The sequence below is a fragment of the Muntiacus reevesi genome, chromosome 20 (genome assembly GCF_963930625.1).
Source record: "Muntiacus reevesi chromosome 20, mMunRee1.1, whole genome shotgun sequence".
NCBI classification, from domain to species: Eukaryota; Metazoa; Chordata; class Mammalia; order Artiodactyla; family Cervidae; genus Muntiacus; species Muntiacus reevesi.
This window is the reverse complement of record NC_089268.1, coordinates 35,618,614-35,641,181: the sequence shown is the minus strand read 5'-3', so window position 1 is coordinate 35,641,181 and position 22,568 is coordinate 35,618,614. Positions and strand designations below refer to the sequence as shown.

Sequence of the window (22,568 nt, the reverse complement as noted above, 5' to 3'; positions counted from 1 at the left end):
TTCTTTTAGGAAAAAAGAAAAAAAACTCAGCTTGGAATCATGTTTTATATAGAGATTTGCATAATCTTTGGACAGGTAAAGGATTTTCTACTCTAATTTTCCTTTTCCAGTTGAGAAAACCAACCCATAGAGAAGCAAAGATAGGTTTTCCAATTCAAAGAGAAGTTATGTTAGGATTCTGATGAGAGCCCGGTGACAGGCCTTAGGGTCCAGTTGCTTCATTTTTAGGCTGACAGGCTGGAGATTGGGGTACCCAGTAATGGTGCCATCTTCAGGCTGAATTGCTTTTATTTTGAGAAACGTCCTTCTCTGCTCTTAGGCCCTCAACTGATCTCATACAATCCACAATCTATAGGTTTATGTGCTAAAAACTCTAAGAAAATATGTTCCCAGGTGAGCATGTCAAAGAACTACAATTTGAAAGAAATGTGCAATTCTATGGAATATGTTATCATGTGACACTTTATTTGGATTTGAATATCTATGCTACCTGTTCCACATTCAAGACCTTGAAAGGGAAAACAAGATTGGCTTTTTTCCCCCCCATTTAATCATGTCCAGTGTTTTAGTGCTTGCAGGTGGCTGTTCCAAAATTTCAGAGGCTGGATGGTTTATAAACCATGTTATTTGTCACTGTTTTGGAGATTAGAAGTCCAAGATCGGGGTGCCAGCATGGTTGAGTGAGTGAGGGCCTCTTCCAGGATATATCCCTGAATAGAAGGGATGAGCAAGTATTTCAGGCCTCTTTCACAAGAGCCCTAATCCCATTCATGTGGGCTCTGCCCTGATGGCCTAACCATTTTCCAATGGTCCCACCTCCTAAAATCATCACTTTGAGGATTAGGTTTTCAACATACAAATTTTGGAAGAACACCAGCATTTAGACCATGGCACCCAACGAGGAGACTGACTTGTCTGAGGTAGCCCAGTGCCTCATGCCACTGAATGCTCTGTGCTGCTGATAGGGAGCCGAGGACTAAGGGTGCTGAGTGAGGACCAGCAGCCCCGGGTGGAGGGTCTGAGATGGCAAACTCCTTGATGGACTTCACAATAATATATGAGTATCTCCAGTGTCTTCCTTGGTTAACAGTCATTGAGAATTCCCCTCCTATATATGTTCTTATTTGAAACATGAGTTAATTACTGAGTTCTTAGACAAAGTACCATTTGTTCAACATGATAATATGATGACTATGCATATTAACAAAAAGGCCTTTGACAGATACAAATTTCAGAGTGGAAAGTCCTCAAGACTTTATTCACTTCAGATAGCAATTATAAGTTTGGGGATCTCCCAGGACCATTTTTGGGTTCCATAATCAGCTAGGACTCCAAGAGCTCACTGAAAGCTGTTATAGATGTGGTTATATTTTGTTCCAGTTCTTTGATTTATTTTTAATTCATTTTTAATTTTTACTGAAATATAATTCATTTACAATGCTATAAATGTCAGTTTTTGTTGAGCAGTGAATAACTTGTATATACATTGTACATTCACTTTTGTTTAAATTATTTTCTCATGTAGCAACAAACAGGTTCCAAAAAGGAAAAAGAGTATGTCAAGTTTGTATATTGTTGCCCTTCTTATTTAACTTATATACATAGTACACCATGAGAAACACTGGGCTGGATGAAGCACAAGCTGGAATCAAGATTGCCGGGAGAAATATCAATAACCTCAGATATGCAGACGACACTACCCTTATGGCAGAAGGTGAAGAAGAACTAAAGAACCTGTTGATGAAAGTGAAAGAAGAGAGCGAAAATCTTGGCTTAAAGCTCAACATCAGAAAAGTAAGTTCTTGGCGTCCCGTTCCATCGCTTCATGGCAAGTAGATGGGGAAACTGGACAGTGGCTGACTTTATTGTTTTGGGCTCCAAAATCACTGCAGATGGTCACTGCAGCCATGAAATTAAAAAACACTTCCTCATTGGAAGGAAAGTTATGACCAACCTAGACAGCATATTAAGAAGCAGAGACATTACTTTGTCAACAAAGTTTCATCTAGGCAAGGTTATGTTTTTTCCAGTAGTCCGGTGTGGATGTGAAAGTTGGACTATAAAGAAAGCAGAGCACCATAGAATTGAAGCTTTTGAACTGTGGTGTGGAGCAGACTCTAGAGCGTCCCTTGGACTGCAAGGAGATGCAACCAGTCCATCCTAAAGGAGATCAGTCCTGGGTGTTTCTTGGAAGGACTGATGTTGAAGCTGAAGCTACAATATTTTGGCCACCTGATGCGAAGAGCTGACCCATTTGAAAAGATTGCAATGCTGGGAAAGATTGAAGGCACGAGAAGAAGGGGATGACAGAGGATGAAATTGTGTGGTGGCATAACCGAGTCAATGGACCTGAGTTTGGGTAGATCCTGGGAGTTGGTGATGGACAGGGAGGCCTGGCAGGCTCGGTTCATGGGGTCGCAAAGAATAGGACATGACTGAGTGACTGAACTGAACTGAACTCAAGTAGGTCATTACAAAGTTGAGTAGCGTTTCCTGTTCTATACAGTAGGTACTTACTGGTTATCTTCTTATATATATTAGTGTGCACACATCAATCCCAATGTCAAAATTCACCCCTCCCTTCTTGCCCTTGGAACCATAAGATAATTTTCTGCATTGTGACTCTCTTCCTGTTTGTAAACAAGTTCATTTCTACCATTTTGCAATATTTCATATATCAGTGATATCATATGCATTTGTCTTTCTCTTTCTGACTTACCTCACTTTGTATGACAATATCCAGGTCCATCCATATTGCTTCTGATAGCATTATTTTGTTCCTTCTTATGACTGAGTAACATTACATTGTATATCTGCACTGCATCTTCTTTGTCCATTTCTCTTAATGGACATTTAGGTTGCTACCATGTTCTGGCTATTGTAAACGGTGCTGCAATGAACACTGCTATGCTTAATCACTTAGTCATCCCCGACTCTTTGCGACCCGATGGATTGTAGCCTGCCAGGCACATCTGTCCATGGGTGTAGTCCCCTTGTACAATAATAGGCAAGAAGATTGGAGTGGGTTGCTATCCCTTCCTCCAGGGGATCTTCCTAACCCAGGGATCGAATCCAGGTCTCTCGCACTGCTGCTGCTCAGTCGCTTCAGTCATGTCCGACTCTGTGAGACCACATAGACAGTAGCCCACCAGGCTACGCAGACCTTGGGATTCTTCAGGCAAGAGTACTGAAGTAGGGTGCCATTGCCTTCTCTGTCTCGCACTACAGGTCAATTCTTTATCATCTGAGCCCCCACGGAAGCCCTGATGAAGCCAGGAACGCTGAGGTGCATGTATCTTTACAAAGTATGGTTTTCTCTTGGTATATACCCAGCGGATTACAGCTTTTTAAAAGATACAGATAAAAAACTGCCTAGGAAAAGGCATATAGGGCAGAGTCAAAGGAAATGTGAACCATGGAACTTTGGTTTCATCTTCCCAGGGTGTCATGGCAGCTTTGTGTTCCCAGCACCGATGTGCCGGCATTGAGGACTTGCAGACACAGGAGCTCACTCCAGGCTCCGTGTCCAGAGTTTTTACTGGGGCTCCATTGCCAAGGCATGATTGATGGTCCATGCAGCTGATCTCAGGCTCAAACCTCTCTAGAGGTGCAGCTGATACTGCATGAACAAAACCCCCATCCTGAATCACATCATTCTTGTGGCCCAAAGTTTTCACTCTAAATCACCTGTTGATATCTCTATCAGGCTGGTCCAAGACCCTCACATAAAGAAAAGCACTTTTCTCAGTGTCAACCTTTGACACTTTTAGTCACTCTTTGTCAGATGAATCAACCTAAGGGTTTAGAGAGGAGCTCCCGGGAAATAGGGGCAAAGTTCAGACTTCCCTTTGGATAAGGCTGAGCCCTTCACTACACAGTTGAGTGACTGGTTTGCTTGACAAGACTCCCTCGTTGTTACTTCACAATAAGAAAATGTGAAGTGACAAACATTGGTCAAGCATTTATCTTCTTCTGGTCTTTCTCTGACATGTTGTTTTTTTTTTGTATTATCTTCATTAATTTTTATGAAGCTCCATGAGATGGACACTAGTTTGAATGGCATTATGGAGAGAAGTAAAATAAAGCTTGCCTAAAGATTCAGAGCTAGTGAGAAGTGGAGTGGGACCTTGTACAAGGGCTATAGGACTCCAAGGTTCATATTTAAAGCCACTATATTGGAAAGATACCAACAATTCTTTTTTTAGCAGTTTTATTTTTTTGGTTGTGTTGCTGAGGGACTAGTTTTTTTTTTTTTAGCAGTTTTATTTCTTTGGTTGCGAGGCTGAGGGTTATTCATCCACTGATAATTACTTACTTAATTATTAATCCTTTTGCTTAAGTGATATTTAAGCATCAAAAACATCTACACATTGCCTTTCTCAGTAGATAATGCAAAGTTTTTTTTTTCTATGTAGACAGCATCATATATAAATGAAATGCCATGAATAGTGACTAGCAAGCAGAGTATTGTTTGAGGTAGAATTTGGAAATAAAACTATAAGATATTTAAAGTATATAACATGAAATTTTGATAGATCTATATATTATTTTTTAAATTTATTTTTAATTGGAGTATAATTTCTTTAAAATGTGTTGTACAATGATGTGAATCAGCCATAAGTGTACATACATCCCCTCCCTCTTGAGTCCCCCCACCACGCACCCCGTCCCACTTCTCCAGGTGGTCACACAGACCGAGTGAGCTTCCTGTGTCACACAGCCACTGCCCGCCAGCTGTCTGTTAATATTTTACACATGGTAATGTACTGTGTTTCAGTGCGACTCTCTCAACTCAATTTGCCCTCTCCTCCCCTTTGTGTTCACAAACCTGTTCTCTGTCTGTGCCTCGCCTCCTGCCCTGAAAATAGGTTAACCAGTGCCATTTTTCTTGATTCCACATATACATTAACAAACTATTTGGTTTTCGCTTTGTGACTTACTTCACTCTCCATAACAGGCTGTAGGTTCATCCACCTCAGCTCAAGTGACCCAAATTAGCTTCTTTTTAAATTTAATTAATATTCCCTTGTATAGATGTACCACAACTTCTTTATCCGTTCCTATCTCAGTGCACATCTAGATTGCTTCCATGTCCTGGTTATCGTAAACACTGTTGCAATGAATTTTGAGGTACATGTGTCTTTTTGAATTATGATTTGCTCAGGGTATATGCCCAATAGTAGAATTTCTAGGTCATATGGTAGTTTTGTTAGGATTTCCCTGATGGCTCAGCAGCTAAAGATTCTGCCTGCGATACAGGAGACACAGGAGATGGTTCAACCCCTGGGTCAGGAAGCTTCTCTGGAGGAGGAAATGGCCACCCACTCCAGTACACTTGCCATTTCCACCTACCCCTCTGCCATAGTGCTGACCTTCATTTACACATGTATTAGGAAAGAGTTTCCCTTTCTATTAACTTAAGTAACATAGCTATCATCTGGCATGTTTACCTTTTATTTTTTGAAGACAACACAGGTAAGTTCCACTCTCTTAGAGAGCACCAATTATACAACACAATTTTATCAGTTATAGTCATCATGCTAAACATTAGATCCTCAGACCTTATAATTTTCATATGTTAAAATGTTTAACCTTTTACAAACCCGTTCCTATTTCCTTCACTCTCCAAGCCCTGACCATCAATTTCCTACATTGTTTCTGAGTTACACATTTTTTTTTATTTCTTCCTATTGAGATCATACAGTATCTGTCGTTCTCTAACTTATTTCACTTGGCATTAGGCCCTCCATGCTGCCACTAAAGGAAAACTTTGTTTCTTTTTAATGGCTAAATAAAATTCATATATATATATCACATAGCATTGTTTTAATCTCTTCACCTGCTGACAGATACTTAGATTGTTCCTATAATTGGTTGTTTCTAGGCTATTGTGATGGAGAAGGAAATGGCAACCCACTCCAATACTCTTGCCTGGAAAATCCCATTGTCGGAGAAGCCTAGTAGGCTACAGTCCTTGGGGTCTCTAAAAGTTAGAGGACATCACTTTCACTTTTCTCTTTCATGCATCAGCAAAGGAAATGGCAACCTACTGTAGTGTTCTTGCCTGGAGAATCCCAGGGACGGGGGAGCCTGGTGGGCTGCCGTCTATGGGGTTGCAGAGAGTCGGACACGACTGAAGCGACTTAGCAGCAGCAGCAGCAGCAGCAGCAAGCTACTGTCAGTATTGATGCAGTGAATATGGGAGTACACATTTCTCTTTGAGATAATTATTTCATTTCCTTTTAATATTATTCAGAAATGAATATATATCCAGAAGTTTGAAATTTCGTGAGAAACTTCCTGAAGTTATTCCATGGGAGTTCCTACCAATAATCCATTAAGACCTCCATTTTCTACACATCCTCAATCACACTTATTTCTTACTTTTTGGTTAAAGCCATTTAAACAGGAGTGAGGTGGTATGTGTTGTACTTTTGGTATACACTTCCCTGATAGTGATGTTGAGCATTTTGCCATATACTTCTTGGGCATTCTGTATGTTTTATTTTGGGGGAAAAATGTCTATTCTGTAAAAAATAGCATGCTTTTTGTATATTGTATTTGAAAATATAAAACTCAGGTACCTATCCATATACCTAAAGACATTACAGAAATACAAATAATTCCATTTATAATTGATCAAAATAAAATACTTAGCAATAAATTTAAGCAAGATGTTGAAAGATCTATGTATGAAAATATTCAAGACACTCATGAAAGAAATGTTTAAAAGACACAAATGAAACATGTTTCATATTTATTGACTGGCACGAAAACAGACATATAGATCACCAGAGCAGAACAACAAAGCCAGAAAGAAACACACACCCATATATTGTCAGTTAGCTTATGAAAAAGGAGCCAAGAATATCTAGTGGGGAAAGGAAAAACTTTTCAAAAATGGCACTAGGAAAAATGAATAGTCCTATGAAAAAATGAAACTGTACACTTGTCTTTCCGCATACACAGAAATCAACTAAAAAGTGATTAAAAATTTGAACATAAGACTTTAAGCGATTAAACCCCTAGAAGAAAACGTTGAGGTAATCTTCTTGCCATCGGCCTTTGCAATTAGTTTTTGGGTTTCACACTGAGAAAATGACAACAACTGCAAAAACAAACCAGTGGGAACACATCAAACTCAAACGAAAGGAACATCAACAAAATCAAATGGCAATTTACACATTGAAAGAAGATATTTCCAAATCATATATTTCATAAGGACTTAATATCCAAAAATACATGAGACATACAACTCAAGGGCAAAAAACCCCTAATAATCCAGATTTTTAATGGAGTGTAAGGAAAGTAAGAGTTTCAATAAACCTGACGATTAGACTATAGATGAGAGACACAGGAAGTTTTCCTTCTAGAACAACAAAAGCCTGTGCCTTCCTAACATTACTTTCTTCATCTCTACTCACTTGTTTGACAATTACAGTTCACAGTGTACATTCTTCTGTCAATAGAAATCTCCCTAAAGTGAGCTATAATATGTACTAAGAACAGCCTCACAGGGAAAAAAACAAAACAAAACAAAGAAATATTTCCATATTTACTAATGAGGCATATCAAAATGAAGGTAATTTCCAGAGTTTACCACTCCATTGGTTTCTATATTTCATTTTAAAATTGAGACACATAGTAGGGAAACAAATGAAGAGACCTCACTAATATATCAATAGAAAATCAGTTTCAAATGGGAGCATTAATGGATTATAATTTGGGGGTAATTTATTGCTAGTGTTGAAACTGGAGTCCTTTGATACTCTACTGCATCGGGTTAATAATTTATTATAAATAATAATATCAATATTTGGACACATACTATTAAAGTTATAGTGAATAGAGAAAGACATAGAATATAGTAGGCAAGAAGAGAAAGTGTGGAAAGTCAGCAATGTTAGTAAAGTAAAGGGCAGTATTGCCTTAAGAGGAAGGAAGGTTCTCAAAGTTTCTTGAAACACCAAGAATGAGATAGATGTGAGGAATTAGCTTAATTTGTAAACCAGAAACTCTACCAGAAGAAATTGAAGTTCATAAAAATATTACGATGCTAAAACCCACAATTTAGACAGAGAATAGCGTAGGGTAGGGTATATAGACATTCAAAATTCTCCATTGCTTAGTGCATCAGGCACTCAAAGACCACCCTCACCGAAGTCTTTCTCTATTGCTCAACCTACAGGTACCACCATGCAGAAAGAGATATCTCTACTCCACAGGCAGTTGAACCCTACATTTATGGCCTCATGGCTTTCCTTAAGAAGCATCGATGCAGCAGATTTCCTCCATCCCATCCCATCCGGCTGACTCCCCACGGTCAATAGGAGTCCTCAACCCGGGTTCATTCTGCAATCCCCATGGCTCCAGCTCCCAGCTTCCGTGGACACCAGTGGATTTACAACCCTGTCCGAGGTATGAAAAGCAGCAGCATGGCTTGTCTATGTGTTTCTTACTCCATTCAGATGGTTATAGTTTAGTTCGTTCACTCCCCAGCAGCTTCAAATGACTCCCCCATTCCAGTGGTCGGCCATGGACGCGGGGATCTCTCCCCTGCGCATCAGCTCCCTCACCTCCAGTTGCAGGCTGCTCTCACGTGCTCTCCTCCTTCTTTCCCCTTCTTCCTCATCCCTTCTTTCCTTTGTCCTACTGAGTTCTGTGTGGATCCGGATATTCCTTCTCAGCATTCAGGGCATCCTGCCAGTATTCACCTGGTCTTCTGTGAGAACTGCTGTGTCTTTAGACTTTCTTGATGCATCGGTAGAGAGAGGTGTACTCCACTTCCATCTACCCCTCCGTCATCTTGTCCACCCCCATTTGTGCATGTATTAGAAACAAGTTTCCCTTTATATTAAGATCATTGCCATCACCACACACGTTTAACTTTTGCTTTTTGAGGAGAACACAGGTTAGTTCTACTCTCTTCAGTTGAGTCAGTTTTTCAGTCGTGTCTGATTATTTGCGACCCCATGGACTGTGGCACTCCAGGCTTCCCTGTCCATCCCCAATACCCAGAGCTTACTCAAACTCATGTTTGTTGAGTAGATATGCCACTTGATGATGTCCACTCTCTCAGAGATATTTTTTCTTTGAGATTCCTTATAGTTGAGATCAGATTTTATTTTTCTTTGTCTGACTTAATTTACCTAGTGTAATGTCCTCCAGTTTCATCCATGTTGCCGTAAGTGGAAGGATTTCTTTCTTTTTCTAATGGCTAAATAATATTTCCCTTATATGTCAAATTACATTGTCTTAATCCATTCACCTGTTGAAAGATACTCAGGTTGTTCCTATACCAAGGCTACTGTGAATGATGCTGCAATGAACATGGGAATACAGATCTCTGTTTGAGACAATGATTTCATTTCCTTTGACTATATATCCAGAAGTTGGATAATGGATCACATAACAGTTCTCTTTAAAATTTCTTGGGGAATCTCCACAGTATTTGTCCATGGGAGTTGCACCAGTATGCATCCCTACCAACCGTGCATAAGCACTCCTTTTTCTCCATATCCTCAACAAAGTTTGTCATTTCTTGCATTTTTGGTACCTGCCATTCAAACAGGTATGAGGTGATATCTCTTGTGTTTTGATCTGCATTTCCTTTGATTATTAGTGATACTGTGCATCTGGTCATATACTTCTTGACCATCTATATGTCTTATTTGTGGGAAAATATCTATTCTTTAAAGATGTAGCATACATTATGTTTACTATATTCCAATATACAAAACTCTGTTTCCTAACTATATATCAACAATGAACCAGCAGTTGAATAAAGTAAAAAAGCCCATTTACTATTGCATCACAAAAAGATAAAACACAGAAATAGACTTAAGCAAGAGGATGAAAGATTTTATACAAAACCTTTAAGACATTGATAAGAGAAATTTAAAAAGAGCTGAAGATATGTAAAGTTAGGTTGTCTATTCAATGTGTTTCTTGAGGTAGGATTTGTATTACTATAACCTTCCCTCTTAGAACTGCTTTTGTTGCATCCTATAGGTTTTAGATCATCATGTTTTCATTGTTCTTTGTTTCTAGGAATATTTTGACTTCCCTTATTTCTTTAGTAACCTGTTTATTATTTAGAAATGTGTTGCTGAATCTCCATCTGTTTCTGTTCTTTAAAGGTGTTTTTTCCCCTATAATCTATATCTAGTCTCAGAGTGCTGTGATCACAGAAAATGCTTGATGTAATTTCAATTTCCTTAAGTTTACTGAGGTTTGATTTGTGACCCAAGATGAGGAAAATGTTCCATGTGCACTTGAGAAGGAAGTGTTTTCTACATGTGATGGAATGTGGTGAAGATATCCATTAGGTCTGTTTGCTCAAATATTCCCTTGTAGGCTTATGTTTCCTTATTAATTTTCTGTTTTGTTGATCTGCCCATTGGTATAGGTGCGGTGTTGACATGGCCTACTATTATTGTGTTACTGTCAATTTCCCCTTTTGTGTCAGTTAGTGTTTTCCTCATGTATTGAGGTGCTCCTATGTTGGCTACATAAACATTTAAAATTGTTTTGTCTTTTTCTTGGACTGACCCTTGATCATTTGGTAGTGTCCTTCTTTATCTCTTATAATAGTTTTTATTTTAAGGTCTATTTTTTCTTATACGGGAATTGTTAATCCAGCTTTCTTCTGATTTCCATTTCCATAGAATATCTTTTTTCATCCCCTCACTTTCAGCCTCTATGTGTCTCTAGGACTGAAGTGGGTCTCTTTTAGACCACATATATATGGGTTTTGGTTTTCTATCCATTCATCCAATCTGTGACTTTTGATAAGAGTGGGAGAATATAATAGCAAATAAAACAACTGATATAGGATCACTTTCCAAAATACAAGCAGCTCAAATAAGTCAGTCATCAAAAGCAAAGGCAAGAGCTTCAAAAATAAACTGATGAGACCATATCAAACTCAAAACCCTCTGCATAGTAAAATAAGCCACCAACACAGCAACCTATGGAGAGAGAAAAAATATATTTGCAAATCGCATATATGGTAAGGGCTTCATATCAAGTTTATATAAAAGACTCATGCAACTCAGTAGGAAAAAAATCAAACAACTCAAATATTTAAATGAGCAGTGTAAGAGTAAATGCATTGAAGAATCTGAAGATCAGACTGTAGATTACAGACACTGTAAGTTTTTCCTTCCAAAACAGAAGCCTGTGTCTTCCTGGCAGTGCTTTCTTTATTTCAGTCACCTGTTTGGTGATTGCAGTTCACAGTATACATCCTTCACTCAGCAGAAATCACCCTACACTGAGCTGTGTGTGCTCAGAATAGCCCTACTAACTATAAAAACCTAATCATTACATGTTTAATCTTGAGGCATCTAAAATCCAAGGTGATTTTCAGAATTTTCGACTCCATTGTTTTCTACATTCTATTTCAAAATTCAAACACCTAGTAAGGAGTGAGTAGGGGACCTCAATAATACATAGGTGGAAAGTCATTTAAAACTGGGAGCATTACTGGACTATAATTTGAGGGTCTGTATTATTACTAATACTATTGTAATTTTATTCCCTTTAATTCTCTGGTATACTAGCTTGATATTTATTTAGAACAGTAATACAGCCACTATGGAGAACAGAGTGGAGATTCCTTAAAACACTGGAAAGAGAACTGCCAGATTACCAAGCAATCCCACTACTGGGCATACACACCGAGGACACCAGAATTGAAAGAGACACGTGTACCCCAATGTTCATTGCTGCACTGTTTATAAAGGGCAGGACATAGAAGCAACCTAGATGCCCATCAGCAGATGATAGATGAGAAAACTGTGGTCATATACACAATGGAATATTACTCAGCCATTAAAAAAATAGATTTGAATTAGTTCTAATAAGGTGGATGGAACTGGAACTTAGTAAACCAGAAAGAAAGAAACCAGAAAGTAAACCAGAAAGAAAAACATCAATACAGTATACTAACATATATATATATATATATATATATATATATATATATATATATATGGACTTTAGAAAGATGGTAATGATAACCCTGCATGTGAGACAGCAAAAGACACACAGATGTATAGAAGCGTTTTGGACTCTGTGGGAGAGACGAGGGTGGGATGACTTGGGAGAAAGGCATTGAAATATGTATATTATCACATGTGACATGAATCACCATTCCGGGTTATATGCATGATCCAGGGTGCTCGGGATGGTGCACTGGGATGACCCAGAAGGATGGGATAGGGAGGAGGTAGGAAGGGGGTTCAGAATGGGGAACACATGTACACCCATGGCGGATTCCTGTCAATGTATGGCAAAACCAATACAATATTGTAAAGTAGTTGGCCTCCAATTGAAATTATCAAAATAAAATAAAATAGTAATACCAACAAACAGATACATAGCACTCAAGTTACAGTACATCGAGAAAGACAAAGCTCATGAGGCAGGAAGTGAAATCACAGAAAATTAGTAATGGTATCAAATGAAGGGGCAGTATTGCCTAGAAAGAAATCAGAGTTCTATAATTTTTTGGAGACAACACGAACAAGCCAGATGGGAGCCAACCAGCTTAAGCTGTATACTAGAAACTTCACCATAAGGAAAGTAAAGTTAATAAAAATATGCTGATGCTGAACCCCAAAATCCAGACAGTAAGCAAATAGGGTAGAGTATATGTAGATACTGAGAACTACTCAGAGAGGTAGACGTGGAAGCAAATACACTAATGAGCATCAGAAAAATGAAAGCCCAAAAGGGTCTGAAAAGTAAATCATAAAGGGACTTGGTAGTCTGACCAAAAGAATAAGAGAATCAAATTAGAAACCAAAATACAAAGACTTGTGCACATGACAGAACCAGAGAATGCTCAGGAGAGAAAGTTTCGGATCTAGTGGATCAGCAAACAGAAGCCTCCAGCATCAGAAACAGAAATCCTGGGCAGGAATCGTGACTGTTCGCTTCTGGGAACAGCCACAGTTTCAAAGTTTGGGCACTATACCACCTAAAGGCGAACACAGACAAGGCTTATAGCTTGCTATGACACTGAATCAGACAGTAGTGTTTGTTAGTTTACTTTTCTCATTCAAGTATAAAGTTAATGCATCACTAACCAATGATAATTGACACCATCAGTTTGCAGTCAGATCCTCTTTAGTCACAGAATGGACATCTGAACCTGTTATATGATCCCCAGTAACAGTTTTAATCATTAAATTTATTGATGTTTAATTGAAGGGTAATTGCTTTACAATACTGTACTGCTTTCAGCCAAACATCAACATGAATCAGCCATAGGGATGTCTATACCCCTCGATCTTGAACCTCCTTCCCATTTTCCTTCCCATCGCAACCCTCGAAGTTGTTAGAAAAATATGGAAGGCTTCACACATTTGTGTGTCATCCTTGGGCAAGGGCCATGCTAATCTTGTCAGTATTACTCCAATTTTCTAACATATGTGCTACCAAAGCAAACACACAAGTAACATTTTAACAGAATAAAAAATCATATAGTTAGTCATTTGCCAACAAAATATCAATTACACTAGGAATTAGAATATTCTGCTATATTTACTGCCATTTATAAAATTGAATTTTATAAGGCCCAAAGTCCCACGTAGGAATTAAGCATATATTGATTCATAACACATGTATACATGCACAGAAATATATGCACACAAATACGTCTATGTTATACAAGCTATATTCTCCTTGCTTGTCACAATAAGGTCTTTAGTTGATGAAAGAGATAGTCCCAAATTTATCCAACTTATATGTCTTCCTTTTAAGAATCACTTCTTTGATTTTCATCACTTAATTGTAAATAACCATTTTATTCTTAGATACCATGCCCCTTTAAACTAAGAGCAGAGAAAACCCAGTAAATGCTGATATCTTATTCTTCATTAATTACCACTCTTCTGGTAAGTTGTAGAAAGAATCATGTTGAATCTCATTCAGTAGGATAAAAGCCCTATGTTATCAGTTCTCATGCCGAAACTCAATTCTTGCTCACTTCAGTCTTAAATTTTGCTTACTTACAAAGGACGGACAGGAAAAGTAATATTAAAATCACGCTTGCAAGAGTCTATGATTTTATGCTTCTGTTGGCCAAAGGCAGGGAAAGGAATAATTTCTGAAATATTACAATACATCATGGAAGCCTGAAGGTCTAGTTCTCCTATCAAAGAGGTGATGTTTAGAGATGGTTTGAAAACTCAGCCCCATGGGTTGTCAGGATGTGCTCCCGATCAGACAGATGAATTTTCTCCTTGAAACGTCACAGTCAGGAAAGGCCAGGCCGCGTCCTCAGAGCCAGTGATGGGGGCCTCGGAGCTGAGCAGGTAAGATTCTTAGATGACCAACTGGAGATTTACCTGCCATTGTCTCAAAGAAACAAACGTAATGAGAAGACTAAGGATGAATAAAAGTAGAAGAGATGTCAGCTTGCCTAGAAGAAAGTCTAGCCAGGAGAACCAAGCCCCAATACTGATAATTGTCAAAGACTTTAATGGTGAGTATTTTATAGACAGAGCATAACCAGTGGATGAAACCAATGTTCTAGGGTCACTTTTGTTTGGCAGAAAAGACAAGATATTTTTTGCTTTAAGCAGAGTCATCACAGCTCCTGATGTGGTCCTGGTTACACACATGCAGACCGAGAGCCCACAGGCATGTGTGATGTGACATCAGGAAGAGAACAGATGACTGCATTGGTGCCCAGTCACCTCCATCTGCTAATAATGGGTCCTGGGGAAAATTACTTGCCCTCTCCAAGTCATTGCATCTTCATTAATATAACTTGATGATCACAGTGAAGATGAAGGCTATATCACAGGGCTACTGTGAAACACAAATTTTAAGACGTTTTAAAGCTTTTGGGAAAGTATCAAAGACATGCGTGGAGTTAGGAAGATGAGTTAGCAGATCCAAGGTACTGTATCGTTTTTCCCTTAGTATTCTCTCTGTACTCAATAGTAGTGATCAGTCAGTCATGTGTTTACTCTTACCCCAGCGTGATGGTAAACCACACAGATCAACTGTGCACTTCTTGTCATTTCCGTGTCTAAAATTCAAGCACTGGTCATTGTAGAGTGAAAAAATAACACACTCCTATAGGGCCTTGCTGCTGAGAGTCTGCAGAGTCCCAACATTAAAGTGTCTTAAAAGAATGGCCTAAATACTCTGGCTCAGAATTAAGTTCCAAATGTTTGCAGAGCACAGAAGTACCTCTGGGAGCAATAAAAAATGCAGGGAGTATCCTACTTCTCCAAATATCTATCTGTGCAAGTATCATCATTCATCTAAATTTACACAGAAGGCACTCCTTCTTCCCCACCCCAGCTACTAGAGACCCAATTCCTGATTGGAGCAACAGGGAAAGAGAGGGCTTCCCTCTACAGGATGGATTTAATAACCTCAGGTGACTAGATCATCTCAGAATGGCTCATGTTTTATTTTAGCAGGGTCCTGTCTGCTCCTGCTGCTGGTCCTGTCAAATCTGCTCCTGTGCCAAGGAAACGTATGCACGTCCTGCGGTCCTGATGTGTTTGGCATCCCCCTGAATTTCCTTAGAAAAACGTTTAGCCGTGTCTCCAGGCTGTCCCACGACATTCATAACCTTTCCACAATAATGTTCAATGAGTTTGTAAGTACTGTGGTGGTGGTTTAGTTGCTAAGTCATGTCTGACTCTTGTGACCCCATGGACTGTTGACCTCCAGGCTCCCAGAAGGACCTTGGTGTAAGTGACTGGGTCATACTGTCCTTTCAACAAGAGGGCTGCATCAGTCTAAATTCAAATAACACACTCTCTAGGTTAAAGACGCAGTCAGCTCATAAGATGTGGAAATCGAAGAAAGGACCAGGTTGTGAAATCTCAAAGTTTCCTAAGAAGTGCAACAACTGTGTCAATTTCCTTTCATTCATTTTCTTCTTTAAATTTCCAAAATAAATGATTTTGTATTTGTCAGCTAGGAATGCCATAAAAGAATACAATAGACTCAGTGGAATAAACACCAGAAATTTATTTCTTCACATTTCTGGGGGCTAGAAATCCCAGATCAGGGCACCAGCAAGGTGAGGTTCTGGTAAGAACACTTTCTGTCCAGGATGGTTTCTCCATGTGTCCTCACACAGGGTGGGGAGTGGGGAAGACAGACAGAGGAAAGGACACACAGACATAGAGACAGAAGGGAAAATTGTCTGGTGTTTTGCTTCATGGAGACACCTAATCTATGGGATGAGTTTTCCACCCTGAGAGTTCATTTAACCTTAATGGGCTTTGCTGGTGGCTCAAATGGTAAAGAATCTGCCTTCAATGGGAGAGACCTGGGTTCTATCCCAGGGTCTGTATGATTCCCTGGAGAAGGGAACGGCAAGCCTCTCCAGTATTTTTGCCTGAGAAATAGCATGGACAGGGGATTCTGGTGGGCTATAGACCACGGCGTGCCAAAAAATCAGAACCCTTTTCAAAGCACAGTTCTTTGGCAGTTCGGGCTATAACACATGAATTTGAAGAACACATATTCAGTCCATAATACTACCCGGCAGAAAGCAGTTTCAGGTGGGATTGTGGAAAATGAAGCATGTTGATTTTCTTGTCCTTCAGGATCTCTCTGGGCTTTCTTCTCCAGGCTCAGAGTAAATAGCCAATAAATGAGAACTGCTCTACAGTGAACTGGGTGGATGGAACATGTTAAACAAAGCTGAATCCTGGTCACAAAAATGAATACTGATAGTTTCTTTAATGCTACAAATTATTGTTTTAAGATTTGCAGTGAATAGGTTTCGAGCTACAATAGAAGCAGAGTTTACAACTGGAAGCAATTATTCTCTTTCTGATGAAGGTATTTGAAAGTTGTATGTTAATTCTTTTAGGTCAGTCAAGGAGCACACAGTAGAGCAGACAGCTAATAAAAGGCGGTGCTAAAGGTTTCTATTAAATTCACGTAGTTCTTTATACTCACTAGTTTTTGTTTCATCCTCCATTTTTGACTTTCCATTTCTTCCAAACTCTTCCAAGTAAAGTCTTCAAATGTTCATAACTTCCACAAAAGATTAGTTTTTCTCTATCAAAGTGTTAGTTAACATTTTCCTACTCTTATTATTCTCGGTCCATTGCTTAGTATTTCCTATAACTTTATGCCATGTTTTCCTGATGTACCATTTTGTCACCATAAACAGTATTGTATTCTGCATCTGGGATGCACACTGATCTTTTTGGTGAGCTGGTTCAAAGATAAGTCAGAGTCATTACTGTATTACTCCTTATAAGGGAATATATTGGCTCTAACCCACTGTAAACAAGAGATTAAATGGTTAAATATAGGTGCATGCATGCATTCTGAGTCACATCAGTTGTGTCCAACTCTTTGCAACCCTACTGATTGTAGCTCGACAGGCTCCTCTGTCCATAGGATTCGCCAGGCGAGAGTCCAGGAGTGTGTTGCTGTACCCTCTTTCAAGGGATGCTCCTCACTTAGGGATCAAACCTGAGACTTCTTATATCTTCTGTATTGGCAGGAATGTTCTTTACCACTACTGTCATCTGGGAAGCACCAAGTATTTGTACAAAAGTACTATATATGTTTCAAATACTAAAAAATTTTTAAAAAGTGATAAAATAGAGAAGGGAAAATTTGAGCTTAGAAAAGTTAGATGTAAAATCATTTTTATAGAGACAATATATAGAAAAAGTAGGAAAAGAATGACTTTCAAATTTTGTGATGCCCCCCCCCCCCAGTTAAAAAATTACACGTCTATCAAACATGTTAATGTTCTTGTAATGGGTTCATCTATTGAATGCCCAACAACCCTAACTAATTGCCTGATCACTTTCAGGATGAAAAGTATTCCCAGAGTATACTGGAGTATATCAATGCCACCAATGACTGCCACACCAATCCCATCCATGCTCCTGAAGAAACAGAAAAAGCCCAACTGATGAATGTGAGTCTTTCACCTGGGTTTTTCACCAGATCGAATGAGGCAGTATGTAGCTTACCAGGCTTCAGAATATTAGAGGTAATGGTAACTGTACACGCAAAAAACAGTGGAGGAACCTGTAAGCAGTTGAAGAGAAATTATATTGTGCACTTGATGGTGCATGAGCAAAATCAAGGGATGACTAAAGATCTGTAGTAGCAAAGGAAATAGCAGATCAACAAATTTTCCATGCAGACAAGATTAGTTCAAGGAATGCATTAAACACAGGATTGCAGCTGTTTTTCTGTACAAAAACAGGAAAAGAATGGGAACGTCCATGTGTAAAATATAAGACTGCAAAATTCATGAATATGTAAGAAACACACCCCAGTTTTGAGTACTCCCTGTTACTAGTGACTCCTATTTGGGAGTCCTATACTGCACCACTCGAGCCAGTGCGACTGCCTTTCAAAGCTCTCCTGAGTCTGCTCTACTTCTCTAACACCTCCTCATTCATCAGTCTCAATGACTCCTCTGTCACCTTTTATTTTTAATTTGTAAGTCTCTGCCACAATGGCCTATATAACATTGCTTTGCTTCTCATGGCCGCAACTATTACCTCTGTTTTGAGGACAACACAGTTTATATATCAAGCCTCAATCATTTATGGCAGCTTCAAATTTTCATCGCTATAATCTCTCCTTTCTGATTTCCTGCATTTTCCTTTGTCTAATATTATTCAAAATATTTTCACATGCATCCCTCCTTAACATACTATCTTTTCTCTCTACTACTTTCTTAATGATATCAGCATTCTTTTCCTCTGTTAAGCTCATTAATAATGAGGATGATCAAGTAAAGGGAAAGGTCAAAGTAGGGAAGGAGGAGGGATTTTTCAATAAGCTTGAATTTAAAGTTTATTGTGAGTTACTACATGGCCAAACATTTTACTAAGCACTTTATGTGTGTTACTATATTTAATCCTACTCAGTTCTCTGTTCTTTTCCACTAAAACAGTTCATGGCTATAAAGAAATCTAGCATATTAGCTAGAGATCTTCAGCCCCCAGGATTTTCATGCTCAATTCTAATACTAGTAGTGAACTTGGGGGGAAACCCTCCATTGTGAATCCCACCGATGCTGTTACTAAAGACAACACTGTGCCATTTTCTGCCTGGACACATGTCAACAATACAGACTCTTCTGATACCAGCCTGGGGGCTGGTGTTGGGATCAACTGAGGAAAGAAAGCCTGTTTAGGAATGTCTTGTGTTCTTCATTGTCTCTTTGTTTTAATATCATAAAACAAACCACCAATCAAAAATCAATATGAATGACTCATCTGATCCATTGATAATGAAAGATCACCGCTGGGTGACAATGATGTGGGCACAGGTAGAATGCCTCTTTCCTGGGTCAGGTACTGCAGGCACATACTGACTTGTCATAAAATACTTAGATTTCCCTCATGCAAATATACAAACATAATAGAACTCAGTGAGTGGGTAGTAGGATTTCAGAGGAAAAAAGAAATCCATGCTATAAATTAGAACTCATCAAAAGAATAATTCCTAAATTAACCCAGATTTTTAATAATTCAGTGAAGTGTGAACTAATAGCTTAATTTTATAATTTTGCAACTTTACTACCTTCAAAAATCTCTCCATACACATAGGAATAACCAAAAGTCTTTTAGGTCAGCTGCTCTGAGCAAAAATCACATGTTACCAAAACTACTGAATTATGATTATTTTAATGAGATTTTTTCTTCTGTTTACTTAGAATGAAGACCTTACTAAATGGATACTCATGTTACAGTTCCTCTGGGGAGATCCTCTGTATGCTCTAGTCCATGACCTGCGGTTTGGGAAATATCTCTCAGATACTATCCTATCAAGTGCCAGAGAGAATTTAAAAAAATTACACAAACTTCAAACAGTCTTAGAGAGGCGATTCAGCCAGGTGAGCATCCTGCAGAGGGCTTTATTGCTTTGTTGATGACTCTGTAATATATAAGGAGTTTTGAAATACCTCATTTTGTAAGAAAAAGATTCATAACTTCTATATGCTAGACTGCTCCTACATAAAGCAGGAACCTAGTCATTCATAGTGATAGATTCAACTATAAAGGAATCAGAATTTCACTGCAATTTTTGTCATGTGCAGCCTTCGCTGCATTGCACACAATTCCACCAAAAGCTTGCCTCTTCCTGGGCACAGGTGGTTAAAATATTTTCAACAGCAAGTGAAAAACAGAACAGAATTTCCAAGTTCATCATTTTCCTCAAAGTATCCCAGGACACCTGCTATTGAAGTTCCCCTTGTCTTCTTTCACTGTTCTCCTCAAATCAAAGGATGAGAGTGGGAAGGAAGAAAAGAGAAAGTGAAAAGAACCTGAGTTATGGTTCTACTTTTAAGATTCCTGAATGTTTTCTCATAGGCTGGCTCCAAAATCCATACCTAGAGAGTTTTATATTCCTATGTGTTCCCTAAATCTTAATTTGATATTTAAAAAGGACAAAGATAAGCAAATATTAAGAAAACACATAATAAGTCACTTTCTTTTGATTATTCAGGTTGTTGTTCCAATCAGGTTGAAGTTGGCCAAGGATCTCATATATTGGCAAGGACTCCCATCCCTGGTGTCCAGCGATGAAGATATACGTCATTTTGCATTTTATATCCTGTTCAAGTGCCTGAGCAGGGATTCCCATAAACTTGACATGTACACCAAGATCCTGGCATGCCGAATCAGTGACGAGTGCTAAATCCGCATCCATCCCATCCAGTTCTGAGATGGTCCTAGTGATATATGCCTTAGCAAGCTTCTTTGAAATTACAGCTTTTCATGCATGCTCTGTGAAATAGGTCTCCTCTTAAAAAACTAAACACAGACTCTGTAGAGATGCCAAAATCTAAGAGGGTAATTTGCTAACATTTCTTATTTTCATTTAATAGAAAATCAAAAGAAAAGCCACCCTTACAATGAGAGAATGAAGCTCCTATTAAAATTAGTCACAAATAGCAGAAGCTGGCATTACAAAGAAGACCATTAAGAGATTACATAAGAATCACAGCCGATTATTCTGGGTTAAGTTATGAGAATCAAAGTACTAGACAATTGTTCATGGTTCTGGCCATGCTACCAAGAAGACTGAATCCTCAGGAGTCTTTATGAAAACCAGCTGCTAACTGTCAGCCCACTGTCACAGTGTTACACCAGACAAGATCAGTGCTTCGCACCTTTTTACAAATAGCATGAGGTATACTGAACTGTCTGAAGATTGTTAGGATGTTGTCTTAGACCTTCTGGGTTGCTATAACAAAATATCACAGACATATAAACAATAAAAATGGATTTCCACAGCGTGGTCATGCAGGGTCCTTTCTGGTCACACTCTTCTTATTGTATCCTCAAAAAGGGGGAAGGGCTTGGGAGCTCTGTGTATTTCTTATACATAAAAGCACTCATCTCATTGAGGAGACTCCATCCTTATAACTTCGTCATCTCACAAAGGCACCACATATGGATGCCATAACCATGGGGATCAGGATTTCATCATATGAAATTCCTGGGGGACACAAAGGTTGAGACCATAGCAGACAAATGCTAGCTGGCTCCATCCTCCTCCAGTGCTGTCTTCACTTACACTCCACTGCATCCTCTTTTTCTGCATCACCTTGCAACCATTCTATACATTTTGTCACTCTGGGCTTCACAAGGTCAGGTCAGTCAAGTGTCAACTCCATCTCATATTCAGCCTATTCAATGTTTCCCTCTCCCCTCCTGAGGCCCAGGGGACCTTCCAGGAAGCTAATGTGTCCATTTCTGCAAGGTTCCTTCTCTCTCCTTCTCTGGATCTTCATTCCTTGGGCCATGTTGGAACAGGGTAGATGGTAACGAGATGGGAAACTTCTGACTTCAATGACTTACATGGTGCTGTTGTAGCCTTCTCTTGGTCCAGACGGACTGATCTGAAATTCCCCTTGACTGACAAGTGTTTCTCTTATGGGGTATCCTTGTGATTTTCCAGGACATTCACAAGTTGGGGATCCCCAACACCATAGTTTCCTTTTTAATCAGGGGAAATATTCTGCTACCCACAGCTCACCACCTGCAGTCATCACCACAGCCTTTCTGTTTCCCTCACTCTGTAAGCACCATCTGGAGAAAATTAAGTAGTCCACAGTAGGCTGCCTACTAGCTGACCCACAGGAAACCCTTGTATCATAAACAGTCTGAACAATTGAATGGCAGAAATACTTGTGTGCATCTATCCCCGCCTGGACAGATTGTCCAACTGGTCACAAGGTTGGGGTTCTGGACAATTGTCCAACTGATCACACAGACACTGAGTAGATCAGAAAGCTGGATTCAAAAACACATTTATGTGAGATACCATTCTGTCTTACTTTTAGAATAACAATCCTAGGCAGTAATTATTTGGCCTTACAAACATGCCCTAGTAGGTCCCTGAATTATAAAATCCTCCAAATAGACTGAGTCTCTACTGAGACTGGAGCAATGAGAATGGATTAGGGTTTCTCAGCTTGTTCAACTGCCTCCAGACAACCTGGGATGAGGGCCAATCTCTTGACTGGCTCTCCTAAGAAGTGATGTTCCTGGGCTGGTTTTGCAGCATCCTTATGCCTTTAGCAATAA

At 39.1% G+C, this 22,568-nt stretch overlaps 1 non-coding gene and 1 pseudogene across 1 annotated transcript; one reads left to right on the top strand and one right to left on the bottom strand.

Annotated features, from left to right (window-relative positions):
• Nucleotides 1-8,244: 8,244 nt before the first annotated feature.
• LOC136151503 (placental prolactin-related protein 3-like) lies at nt 8,245-20,673 on the top strand (annotated as a pseudogene).
• LOC136151996 (U6 spliceosomal RNA) lies at nt 13,350-13,458 on the bottom strand. Its single transcript, XR_010660157.1, has one exon. It is a non-coding gene; the product is annotated as a U6 spliceosomal RNA (small nuclear RNA).
• Nucleotides 20,674-22,568: the final 1,895 nt, after the last annotated feature.